The 14,152-nt window shown below is 37.1% G+C and overlaps 1 long non-coding RNA gene across 1 annotated transcript in view; it reads right to left on the reverse strand.

Annotated features, from left to right (window-relative positions):
* Window positions 1-298: 298 nt before the first annotated feature.
* The window catches only part of LOC106946911 (uncharacterized), a 45,535-nt gene continuing 31,681 nt past the window's right edge, over window positions 299-14,152 (reverse strand). The window contains exon 4 of the long non-coding RNA XR_001424867.1: window positions 299-610. This is a non-coding gene — a long non-coding RNA (uncharacterized LOC106946911). The remainder of the gene's footprint in view (window positions 611-14,152) is intronic.

The raw sequence follows: 14,152 nt of genomic DNA on the forward strand, positions 1-14,152 counted from the left end.
GTCTGCAGGTCAGTTTAAAGACAAAAAAAATCTGAGAAATTATTTTTAGCATTATAATCAAGGCCTTAACACAGTATTTTTATTTCATCACTATGCCTCACTTGAAAGAAATGGTGGTTAGTTAATATAATGTCTTGGAATAACATGCATGGAAGCATCAGTTTTTTTCACAGTTCTAATTGACACCGCAAACAAATGCATGCCTCTAAGCAAGCATGACAGCAAGTGTAGCACCCAGTCCATTAATTACCTGCATTGAACTACCTACACTGTAAATAACTCAAATCCTCATTGCATCTAGACAAAACAGTTGCTTGTTCTCCATTTTATTTAGTCATTTATTATGTTTTCACCTATGACGCCTCTGGGGAGGTGACAAAGCATTTAGCGGTTCTTCCGCAGGAAATGACACATTTGTCCTCAGTTTGCATTGAACACAACAATTAATGCATGTTAATTCTTAATTATGCTAATTTCATTTGAAACAGGTTGTGAGGTTCTAACAGGGTGGTTGGGTGAGAGAAGGGATCCTCTGGCGACATTCATGCTGCTGTTGTTGTCTCTGGTAGTCCTTCTCACACTTTCACATGTCCTCCGGTGTTAGGAAGCCCTAATGAGGATGTAAAATCAAAACATGACATGCTATGAGCTCCTAAAAATAATTGGGCTGTTTTCTTTAACTGTCAAAAGAAAAAAAAAACACACACACACACGGAGAGAAAGAGATTATTTAACTGAATTTGAGTCAAAATGTAAAAGGTGGAGGAAAAAAAAAAAACTAAAGAGCTTTTACACTGAAAGTTGTGTAATCAGGCTGCTTAGACCATCTTTTAACACTTCTTCATGTTGAAATAAACAATAACCAGCTAAGAACTAAATGTCGTCCTGATAGAATGGAAACATAATATTATACACTGACTTCTGATCTAAATGCTAATGCAGTGCTTTGATGGGCAGTAGTATAACAAACAATGTATGTGGGAAAATATGCTTCAAATGAACTTTAAAGGTCATGCCTCATTTTTACAATTCTTCTTTTTAAGCTGTACTTAAGCTTAAATCACATTCCCATGTCAAAACTTAAATTATATGTAGAAAAAACAATGAAACCACCTAAAAATGAAGCCAAGGTTTCCAAAGAGCAATGATTATATTAGGAATAATGATTTTTGATAATCCAAAACAAAAGTAGCTATAACAAAGTATCCAGTTGGAAAGGGAATCCATTAAGTGAAGAGTTGGATATTAATACTGTAAGGAGAAAGAAAGCTCACTGAAAATATCATGTAGGAGATTTAGTAAACTAGAACACTATGGAGGGATTTAAAAGTAGACTGTTGTGAGGATAGTCTGCTTACAATCCACCACAATAATAAGTGATGAATCATTACTCTAAACACAAAAAATCTGGAAACATTCTGGTTAAAGGTAATTTTTGCTCCTCTTCTGACCAGCATTATAAACCCGACTGTTTTTGATGGGTGAGGAGAAATATTTCCACCTTATCTGCGTTTACTTCCAGGGAGCACAGCCACATGTCCTGCTTGGACAATCTGTGCAGAAAAAGTGCTCCAAATATCCTTAATCTGTCACCAAAAGGCAGCCGTAGATCTATTTACCATAAGCCAGTTATAATAATTTTGGTGAGAAAGCAATCTATTTTATGTCCTCAGCCTTAGAGACTGACATGCTTCAAGCAGGATAGATGCTAGAGATGTTACATCAACATCCATATATAGTCGCATCTTCCCGTCTTACTCCACATGAATCAAAATACTCTTTTTGCTTTAAAAATGGAAATTTAAAATTGCTTATCCCCTTCAAAAGCCAAATAAAATTCAGGTTGTGATGAATTTATTTTGATATACGAGTTAATTGTATGAAAAAAAAAAAAAAAAAGACTAAAAATCAACAACAAAAAACTGTCCTTCACTACTTTGGGTGTAAAATCTCCATGCTTTGAGTTCATGCCTGTGCAAGCCTTGAGCTTCACACTTAATAGCACAATTCCCCTGAGGATCACAACAAGCAATCTATCTGGTGGGTAATGTACTGTACACATGTGCTGTAATGAGATACAATTAAATAAAGCCAAATTGTGTTGACAACTCCTGAGTTTAAATTTAACATCTTTCTTAAAGTGGCTTTAATGCATTCTTTTGCAAACAAAATAAAATGCATTACCAGAAGGCAGAAAAAAGAATGACGAAAAACATCTTTTTATGTATTTCATAAAAGTGTGCTGCCTATTAGCGTAATCTCCCATCCAGAAACCTGCAAATTGTGCACTTTTGGTTTTACAGTTCCACAAAATGACTTTAATTCCCTTTATTCTCCTGTGTTTCGGGGAATTCACTGAGAAAATGAACAAGACATGGCTCGCACTGTTAAAGACTGTGGCAGTTGGAATATTTCACCTGACACGCACCGCGCAAGTCGCGTGGCACAACCAACCACAACTGGGCCATTAAATATATGTAAATGAAGAGAAACACAAGAGAGCCGGGTAGAACAGCACGCACGAGGGAGAAATGGATCCTGGGTAGTGATTAATTTATTTGATGATGCCCCTAGTGAGGAATTTTAGGTCACAAATGAAGTGACAGGATGACAAATTACCATTTTAAGGAATTTACTGGGAATCATTAATGAACAATTGTCAGGTAGTTTACAGCAAGCAGAGGAGACGGAGTAAATGTACGTCTCCGTCTTTATCTAGGATAAACGACTAAAAACTATTTCTTAAGCTCACTTTTTTTTATGTTGTATTATCTTTGGGATTGCAGTGAGCTCTAATTTAACAGCAAATATATTTAGTACAAGAAATGGCTCAATTATGTCCCTGTTTGGTGGGAGGTAAAAATATAAATTTGAGGTAGATAACGAGAAGCAGCTTTAAGCTTGTTAATCTGGATCCCCCCCTCCTGCTGTGGTGGAACATTACAGTTCCTTATCTGCAGTGACACTCAGAAACACAAGCTTATCAACGCGAAACTTTTGTTCTTTTTCTACACCCGGAGTAAGATGAGCCCAACTTTGAAATCTCTGTCACTCCAAGGAATGCAACCATGAAGCCACCCTGGAGTGAACATGGTTATTCGAGATGTCCCGTTGTCAAATTGATCCTAACAGCTTGAAAAATCATTTTCACTGCAATATACATCAAAAGCTCTAACGATGCTTTGTAATTTTGAGCCCTTGTCCAATTAGAAAAAAAAAGGATCCTTTAAAGGGATTTTCCTTGTAGGAAGAAATATATAGACCGCTTCTGGCATATCTTAAACTATGTTGCTTTGTCACTGACAACATAAATCAATTCATTAATTAAAATTAAGCTCGTGTAAGGCAGTATCTTAGTTTATTTAAGTGTTAAAGGAGACAGATGGTATTTTAAGAGTCACTGTCAAGCTTGTCTGTACTGTTCATTTTGGTGCCTTTAAATGGCTTTTAAAAGGCAGCGGTAAAAGAGAGCAGAGATGACAGGAGGAATCTTCGCTGCATGCATTAATTCGACAGATTCCTTGATTTCCCTCCTGGGCCCCTTTGGGAAGACCCAGTGCTTCAGCAACTCGATGGTGCATTACAGTAGGTGTGACAAATATCGTTTCTCTTGGAAGTCCTAGTTGGTTTACAAATGACATGTCACTGGATGTCTGAAAACACTCATAATTGCACTTTCCAAAACAGAAACAATGTCCCAGTTTGTTCCAAAGTGAAATGTCCTCTTTCTTTCCCCTGACAGGAATGATTTTCTGTCTCATATTGTTGAATCTGGTAGGAGTACATATAATAAAGTAGAATTTTCTCTTAAAATGCAATTACATAGACAAATAGGATGGACTTTAAAGTAGTGAAGTCCATATATATTTTATAAAAGGGTAGCGTGATTTCTTCTGTTTTACTTTTTTGCCAGGGAAGACTTGAATGCATATTCCTCATATTTAACTATCTAAAATCTAATTAAACTAATTTACTTTTCTCATGTTGAAAGGATATTGATAAAGAATTTTCCTTCAGATGTGAAAATTAACAAGCTCCTCAGTTAATGACCAGCCAACTTAAATATTGTGCAAATATTGTGCAAATGGGTTTATTTGGTGAACTGGACGAGCAACAAAACAAAGAAGGAGTAGACCCTTCTGATGAAAACAGGAACTGCAATCACTGACGTTCAAGCTATGTAAAATGCATGGGTCTTTAACAAAGAAATAATGTAGATTTAAAGATTCAACAAATAATTCAGACTACTACATTTGAAGTGGAAATATAAATTGTATGATTAAATCAGTCAGTTATTTTAGCATGTTCCTCCAGCAACATATGCTCAATTTTTATTACAGCACACAGAAGTTGTTTAGATTATTCTCTTTTCAATCAAACATATTAAACAGTGCAGCAGCTTGATTTGCTGTTTCTAAAATAGATCTTGGTTATTTTTCTTGTGCGTTTCCTCCAGCTTAATTACATGAATGAATACTTTGCTTAAAAAATTAAAAAAAAGGAACAGTCTTATTGAACATCACTGCAGCAGTAGCACAACAGCATATTTCAGCTCACTGGTGTGTGCACAGATTGTTTTTACTCTCTCCGAGTACTTCATTGGAGGGACACATGTGAATTGGATGTTGAAATTGAGAAGTCATCTAAAGAGATACTTCTGCAGACCAATGATTGTCTCTTTGGTTAGTGGTGGTAATCTAGTCTCTAAAGCAAGTTCATATTTTGGGTTTATTAATTTCATTAAGACACAAGCAACAAATTAGTTTAATGAGTTTTTTGTGTTTGGGGTATATCTTAAGGTCTGCAAGAAATTTTAGTAATACCAAACATAGAGAAATGGCAGGCAGACAACATGAAGAATTCACATGTTTTTGTATCATTCATCAATAATAAATAGTATTAGGCTATCCCTACATAACCTCTGACCAATCCTCCTTGGTGTCACAACTGAATGGATGAGTGACCAGGATAATCTCCACACTCCGCATTGGACACACACTGCATGTACCATGAAAGTGACTATGAGCTTCTTTCCAGATTGTGCCCAATTTCATGGTGCTATGCACACACGACAACAGTTCATCACACTGATTTGTTATATATTTATGTATTTTTCTATACATCAGTAGAATGCTTTACCATGTATGCTAATGCAAGCAATCCAATGTAAAACTGTACTCAGAGAGTTATTTAAGCAAGCCTTATTCACAGCCTTTTTGAGCTGTTCAGCAGTTTGGGTCGTCCGGTGCTGCCGAGATTCTTTGACGCTCTTTGTAAAATTATGTGAAAAGTCTGAAATTAAATAAATCAACCCTTAAAAATAATCTAACCATTGATTTCCATCCATATAGTTATCATTTTTACACGCTTATCCAGTTGAGATCAAGGGTTTAATTGCCAATGGTTATTGGAGAAGGGTTCCCTCTGAACAGGTTGCTAAACGACTCTGGATTTATGATCTGCTGTCTCACATTTTAGCTTATTTTTGCAAATATGTATGCTTCGTATGATAAACCAAATGTTCAAAAGTTCGTTGAAGTAGATATCTGTAGCTTTCAACTTTTTACTTTGTTTCAACACTTAAGTCTTGTGTTTTCTATTCAACAGTCTCATTATTATGACTGGTTTCTTATGATATGTAAACAGTTGTCAGAAGATAATCTTACAATTTTACCATTTATACTCGTTCCCAGTGTTAAACCCAAAGCAAGTGTCCAATTAAATTATGTTATATTCATAATGTTCTTGCTCTCTTGGTCCCTTTATGTATTTTGTATTTATGCATGTGCATGCCTCTTTAAGTGTATCCTCATGGCTGTCCTCTTCTGTAAACAGGCTCATTAACAACAAATATGTGAGCCATTTAGGGATCATAAAAACAGTGGAGTGTCTGAGCATGAGGCATTCAGGGGACATCAGTAAGTTCCTTTTGACAGAAAACCAAGCATCAATCATGCTCAACTCCTCAGCACGAGACAGAAACATCATTTCCAGAAGTAGATCTGCTCCAAGGTTAGATCCAAGAGCAATTTATGGATAACTTAAAACAAATTCTAGGGGAAAAGGTTACAATTGAAAGAAATGCATAAATCTTTGCAGTGTTACCAATGCAAGATGTATCAAGGAGGGACTTGGCTACCTTTAATTAGACTTTCCTCCTCTCGGACTTCATCACCTCAGTATTGCCTATAGTAAGAATAAGACAGAGATGCAAGGAATATATAAAAGGACCTATGGCTATTAACTGCATCCAACTTTGTAAAAGTGATCTGAAGAACCTGCATCTTGATGCCTTGCATAAACTGTCCCTTCTTTAAGACTTTTTCCATTGCATATTATTTTTTCTTTTCTCTGAAACATCTTCTTTGCCACATATCCCCTGTGGAAGGGGTAAATAATTCCTGTTTGTAAAAGAACAAAGGCTGCAAGAAAGTACAATTACACCAATTCCTTGAGTTTTCTTGCACGCTAGATTTTTACTAGTTTGTAAAATTATTTCAACCTCAAGTGCACGACACCATACAGTAGATATTCTACTGTGTTGTTCTTTATTATACAAAATAATGAATTTTGTAAAAATCCAAAACCCAGAACATGTAAAATACTCAAACTTGAAGTTTTGTACTTTCTTTTTCACCATGACTCACCTCTTGCTCACAAATGTGGACTGTAATCTTTAAAGAAGTAGCTGACTTTTATTTGAGATGGACAGAAAAATATAAAAATGAAAAGGTACTGACTTTTAGGAGAGTGGTGTGACAAAAAAAAAATCACAAAAGTGAATCAAAAGAGTAGAGGAGTGCAGCTGAACTTTTTTAACAAACAGTGGTGAACCTGAAAAAGTTTTGTGGTTATGTGGACCAAGCTGAACTTTCCTTGAAGAAAATGTTGACAGCGTTTTTTCCTGCTTCATTGTGGCTGCTTATACAAGATAACCACTTTGCACCCACAAGCTGCCATTTCATGTCCGTAAACAAGCTATTTTTCCCCCTCCTAAAAATAATGTTTTTTCTTTAACCCAGTCTCTTGAGAAGACTGAAGAACTATAAATTATAGATAACTGCCAAAACATTACAAAAAAACAATGCAACATTTTCAAATTTAAAATTTAGACAACCACATAATCTAGTGGTACAAAATACCATTGCTAATGGATGCTTGGTTTTATTAAGCATCAGGCACCATTTTATAAACCCCAGAAATTTGATTCAAAGCATTGGTAATTTCAAAGGCACATTGGACTGAGAACAGATTGGTTGCATCAGTTCAATATCTAATCCAAGAACAACGTCAGTTATCAAGATCAATGCCAATATTGGATCAGATTTGCTCCATTTCTTCCTATTTGTCAAATGCATCTTTTATTTTTCTTAGCTGGGGCTGCTAATTGGACAAAAAATGTACAAATCTGAAATGTTGTAAAGAAGATCACGTTTTATGATTTGTAAGGGAGAAAAAGGTAAGTTGCATTGCTCTTCTCTCTCTCTTTGGATCTTTGCAAAGAGAATAAGTTAAATGCAGCTGATGTGATGTGGTTGGGTTTGATTAACCTCTGTTCCAAACCGCCGCCCAACGCAGTATCATTGCCTATTGACCTGACGTTGCTAAAGGAGTAGAGCCAGCGCAAAGGTCTGGAGATGTGGGACTAGCAGGGGTAACAGACTCCTAGCCTAATTGTCTGTTCTTTCTAACTTGAAGTTATTGGCAGCTGCCACTGTCTCAAGCATTTCTTTCTGGATGTGGAAAAATGAAGCCCGGCCAGCTAATTGCAATGGCCTTTTCATCATCTCAAATCAAACGCTTTCATACAAGCCAGTGGAGGCAGCATCCTTGCAGACCTTTAGTGGAGTACTACAAGTATAGCTCTAAGCTTAGAGCCGGACAGGCACATTACCACCATCACCTTCCCAGTGTTTTATGCACTCTCCCTCTCACACAAGCTGTGGATATTTGGCACACAACCTCGCTGACCTCCCTTTTCTTTCCCCTTTTACCTGAATAAGATAACCCTATTTTACCAGTCATTTAAAGACGGTGGCTGGCAGCCATCCTCAAAGGCGGGTGTAAGTAGGGGTGGGATGGTGGTGTGGTCGGAAAGTTCAGCGCCGGTGGATTGTGAGGGAGGGCAACTGGTCCTCCTGACAAGAGATCAATACTGTCCTCCGAGTGGCTGGAGTCAAGCTGCTGGGTCTGACAGGGGGCCGTGTGGCGTAATTGGATCAGGGGGCCCAGCAAGTTGCCTGCCCGCCCCCCTTCAGCACTGTCACAGCTGTCACATGTCATCCCCCTGTGCCGCTGTCACCCCAGGAGGCTAGCGGGTCTCTCCTACTCCCCTTTTTCCTCGTTGCACCCATGCAAATGTCCACTTAGCAGATGAATGCTGGCAATATTAGGCCCATTCTTCATGCTTTTATGCAAAAGCAAAATCTATGTCATTTGAGAATTTCATGGAAATAGAGTCGCCATTTACTCAGAGGTGGGAGAGGGAAACCGCCCTTAAAAAGTGAAAATGGGTTTGTTCAGCTTATTAAAAATGGAGAGGAAATAAAGCTTTGGAAAAACAAACATTGAGTGAGTTGGGTATTAGAGGAAATAATAAGAAAAATACTTTATTGACCAAATAATGAAAAATCTCTCCCCGCTATATTACCTCATATACTTCACCAGTAACACTTAATCCAAAACTATTGATTGATGTGTAAGCTCTAGGAAAGTCTGTAAAATGAAGCCTGTATTGTGATGCGTTGGTTGTTTTCCAATAAATACTGTTGTGCGCTTTTCAATGATCTATGGCCCCTCTGATCAGACAAGATGTCCAGTATCTAAATTAACTTTCTTTCAAGATAAGACAACTGATCAGTTTAATTTGTAATAAAAAACAAAACAAAACAAAACAAAAAAACACTAGAGGTAGATGATCAATTTTTAAAGACAAGTAAGTATGCTGTATATGTACAGTAGCAACAAAGCTTCTAATTGTTTACACTAAGAGAAACTAGAGCAGATTCCAGCTGAATGCTATGCAATCTTCAATTCCTGAAGGACAAATGAAAATGTTTTTGTTCACCAAAATTAAATCACTTCCCAAATTTGCTGGGTTTTTGTAAGCGTCTGGTAATGGTTGGCATTTCATCAAAACTAGCCCAGAATGCAATCGCAGTAATCACGCATCTTCTGACAGACGCAGATACACTTCCGAGCGCAGACATCACAGAGAGGGCCGGATTAAAGACTGGTTAAACATTAAAAAGGAATCCATGTGTAAATCTAAAGCGCCGATTAGGAGAAGTTGTCTATGATGTTATCTTCCAAGAGACTTTCTGCTCTCCATTTTCACACGCCTAATCAAATTAAAAGCTTAGTAGAGGCATGATTATTGGATTACCACTGACACATGTACAATTTCTTTTAGTTTGGGCAAATAATGGGTAGATTCTGGCACGAGCTATTCAGCAGTTTGATTTTATTGTGCTGTACTTTGGAAGTCTGTGGAGTTTTGAATAGAGGGGATTTAAATTCTTTAACTTAACATTTTAAAAAGAAATTTTGACATGTTTTATCAGATTGTGCACAAATTATGGTCCAAATGCAAAACAAACAAACAAACAAACAAAAAAAAACAATCTCCTTTTGTTGTACTGGTGTTATTTGCTTTAGACACAGTCCTTGCTTCTCGAAAAGTATGGGCACGTTTCACGGACGGATGTGCAAAAGCTCACACTGTGAGTGCTAATAAAGTAATGCAGCATGCACAAGTGAGCTCACATAGAAACACACACGAGTGAAGCTGAATCACTGTTTTACTGATCTATGACAGCAAAGCCTCCTTCAGGGACTGCACGTTCACCTTTGCGGTCTCAACGGTTCAGTGCCTGTGAGGACGTGGTTAACAAATGGGAGGGAAACTGGCCAACTTTGAGGCGGCTACAGGCTTGTGCTAAGTGATCTGTATTCCCTGTGAATCTGCTGTTCCTTAACCCTGTGAAATTAAGACCACTTCCTGAAACTACCCCCCGACCTCCAACATAATACAAAATTCAAAAGCCATCATGCATCAGTGTCTTCGTGTAATGTAAAAGGAAAACAGGCCAAGGTAAAGCCAAGAACTGTATTCCCTAAACCTCTTTTACTTAACTGTGCCTTGCAACTGTAGCCATACTGTTTGGACATTTAACACTTAATGTTACAGCTACATGTGAATGGGTTTTATGTAAAAAAAAAAAAAAAAAAAGACAAAACACTACCGAATTCTGGAGAAAAAATTAGGTTCAGTTTTCAATATTTTTTTACAACTGTAAATCTCTAAAGAGTGGCTTTCATTTGAACTCAGCTGCCTTTACTCAGAGAGATTCACTGTAGAGACGTTTAGAGCAGGATAGGTTATAAAATAGCATCGCAAGCATTGAAAATTTCAATCCATCCTTCTAAAAATGCATATGGCACAATTTCAGAACTAGTTGTCTATGCAAATTGTGAGGTCTGTACTAATACTCAAAGAGTTACAAAGATCCACAGCTCAGGCAGAAGAACATCTCGACAATAGTCTGGCCTTTTAGGAATAGCAAGAATGATTGCAATACCTGAAGGAAAGTCACAAGGGATGCAGTTTGCAATTTACAATAAGCTATGTAATGGACAAAGCAAAAATGTGGAAAAAGTGAGAAAAGAACTGAACTTTTTGGCTAAAACGCAAAGAGCGTATGCACATTATTCTGAACACCATCTGGGTGGGGAAGCATGGTTATGGTTTAATCGTCCTTAGCAATTGTTAGACATAACTCTGAAAGACTGGCAGCTGAAATTGCAGCACAAGGTGGCTCCACAAAGTTTTGAGTCAAATAGTTTAACACAAATTAATGGCAGATTTTTCAGGGAATGGGGGTGAACACAAAGCAAACATGTATCCTTTTCCTTCCACCTAACTATACACACATTGTGCTGATATATAAAATATTATCCCAATAAAATGTTAACATTTGTAGTAGTAATGTGACAAAATAAAAGTTAAAGTAGTGCAAATACCTTTGCAAGATTGCATGCTTCTTCACCCAGAGTATGCTAAATGAGATGACTGCTTAATTTTCCCCCTGCTCTTTCTCAATTGTGGAGGATTTTCTGCACTGTAGGATTTTGATGAGGCTACACCTAAGTTTTGTCTTGGTGTTTTGTAGACATAATTTACCAGATACCTCCTGCTGTAAGACAGTTAACAGTATAAAGAACACTGCTCTTAGAGTATCGGAGGAAAGTAAAGATTGGCAGGTGAAAGTGAGGCTTACAGGCTGACCTACACACAAGACCTCTTCATCCGTGACTCATAATCACTACTCTGGGGGAGTCACATGGTCTGCTAAAAGGCAGCCAAAGCCATTATGGGGGTGCTTAAAACTCCACTTAAAGATCACTTTATAGCCTATTACTTTAGCTGTGGTTAGGTATTTACATGACACCTCCAGCAGCTTTTTGGTTTAGTAATACCTTTGCTTGAGGGTACAGGATGTTCATCTGCCGTCTGCTGTGACAAAAGTAGTCAACATCCAAGCAATCGTTATACAGAAGTAAAATGCATCTTCATTTGCTTGATGGGAATGATCTTAGCACTGAATAAAAGAATAAGAAAATGAAAGTGCTAAATATTCAGAGAGCCACAGGGTGACAAAAAAAAAACCCGAATTTCATATTTTCTTTGCCCAAAAAGGACATTTCTCATTTTATGTTTGAACATTTGTTTGGTAGCATGATTTGCCGCTGCTGTTACATTGACTATTACATGACCGCGGTCCGGTCCCCAGCAGAGTAAGCTTGGATCAGTGGAGACAGCTCCTACCCTGGGGTCAGCCATGACCGCGAGACCACACCACTCTGACATGACGCGGAGCTGGGGCGATGACGTGTAAATAAAGGGAGAGAATTGAGAATCTTGTCATGGCTGCAGCAAGCAGAGAGGATCAAGCAGAGATGGTTGCCTGCGAACCTGACTACGAGGGGATTTGTAGCTCTGTGTGGTGGCTCGGTCGTTGGCAGCGGAAGAGAATGACAGCCTCGACTTTTAGATTCCATGGGGCTTGAGAACTAAGAATACGTCACACAATTCAATTTAGCTGAGCATCGATTCACCACTAAGGCATTTTACAAGGCAATCTGGTCTGATTTGATATCCGTCTCAAATTCCAGTTTTTGTTTTTTACCCAATCTAATCTATTCAAGTATAATCAAATTACACTCAAATAATCCAAACACAATCCAAAAATTGCACCGAAGCGATCAGCTTATTGAGGAATGAACTGAAGCAATATAAAGCAATGACCACACATTGTTAATAATGTTGCCCAGCTAATCTCTGAAGGATTGAACCAAGAGCACTTTCTATGAGAAAGAATTAATAACAATAATCAAGCAAGGGGACACAACTAAACACACACTCATTGAACCAGAGTAATTTGAATTGGAATGAGTTAAAACAAACACATAATACACACAATAATTTTATATAACCTAATACAATTCTTGTGAACTAATAAATAGCTGAGGAAAAACAAAAATGAAGGTCAACAAAGTGGCCAAGGTAGAAATGATGCTACAAAGTTTTGCCTCAGCTTTATAATTATATACGAGAAGGAAGAAGGAAGATGCATCAAAGTTCACTTTAGTCAGCAAAGCTTCTAATTACAACTCTTTTTCCAGAACTTTAAACATATGGCAGATAATCATCCTAAATAAAAGGCTATTATCAGGCGTTTTCTGACAATTAAGCCACAGATGAATCAAAGCAATTATTTTACTTCAATATTTCTGTTCCCTGCTCCGTGTGAACTCCAGGCATTGTGCAAATGCCTCCTCAACAAAGGATTACAATCAATTAAACATTTATGGAAATGGCATTGCTTCCTGCAACACTGAGCCATTTCCCCTGACATTTTGAACCTATTATATTTTCAGACATTTTTGATGATGTTCCTGGCTTGTGGACACTTTGATAAACACTGACAAGGAAGGAACTGTAGAGAGGTAACCGAGGTTTCCTTTGTTTCTTAACTGTTGTGTTTCTGTCCTGTTGTCAGCTTTCAATGGAAAGTTAGTTAAATTACAGCTCAGAGAAATGTCATTAATAAACAAATTATTGGATAGTAATGAAATAATTCAGATAACATATTCAATTTTGAACTTTACAAAGCTGTATTCAGTATAAAAACTGTTTTTATATAACTGTATTTTCAAAGTGACAGGGAAATTTGAAAAACTTGTACAGCAAAATAAAATTAATTTGTTCTTTTCCTAAAATTTCTAAACAAAATATATATTTTTTCTAAAGTAAATCTGTGGTTAGCAGTGGTACTCAGTCCTTCACCATCTTCTATTTTTCAGTTCTATCTGTTTTGATGCATGGTATGTTTGCACGTTAAATGTGACATCATTAAGACAGTTAATACAAGTGAGGCCATGAGAAGAATTTGCCAGTCTTTCCCAAAGTATTTGCTCAAGGATAGAACTGTAACGAACATTTCTATATTCTGCGTACAGCAAATTCTACTTTTTTTTTTTTTTTTTTTTTACATTTTTTAAAACGTTTCCTAGCTAATATTAACTCAACTCAGGGTCACGTTTCAGGTTCCAAACGTGACCCTGAGTTTTCAACTCTTATTCTTTTCTTCAAGACAAAAATTGTCATCTTTCAATGTCTGACAAAAGAATCTACTTAGTCAGTCACTTAATCTGTATGCCATTAAATTGACCTTGATGAATAAAGTTAAAACAATCTTTGATCAGGACATGCATTTTAAACCCCAGGTTTCTAGGATCTCCTGCTTTCACTTCCACAATTTTGCCAAAATTAGAAATGTTCTGTTCAGATGCTGAAAAAAAAAAATAGTCCAGAAGCTTGGATTGAATCAAAGTCAATGGCTCAATGCAAGCCACAGTTCACTGTCACTACATGCACGTCCAGGAGAAGTGAATGCTACGAGTCAGTGACTGCTGACAAACTGCTGGGTTTCTTTAAAGAGAAAACATTTGTTTGAACAATAAATGCTGCATTATTTTATAGATAGGATCAATTGGAATGGATGTACCTGACTTGAAATCTGTCTGATTTGACAATAATTATTTAGTTTATTTATTTTGTTTGTAAAGTGACTTAAGATGATAGTTGTTG

Source organism: Poecilia latipinna, unplaced genomic scaffold (assembly GCF_001443285.1).
Source record: "Poecilia latipinna isolate Pla-1442-1.1 unplaced genomic scaffold, P_latipinna-1.0 Scaffold212, whole genome shotgun sequence".
Classification (NCBI taxonomy): Eukaryota; Metazoa; Chordata; class Actinopteri; order Cyprinodontiformes; family Poeciliidae; genus Poecilia; species Poecilia latipinna.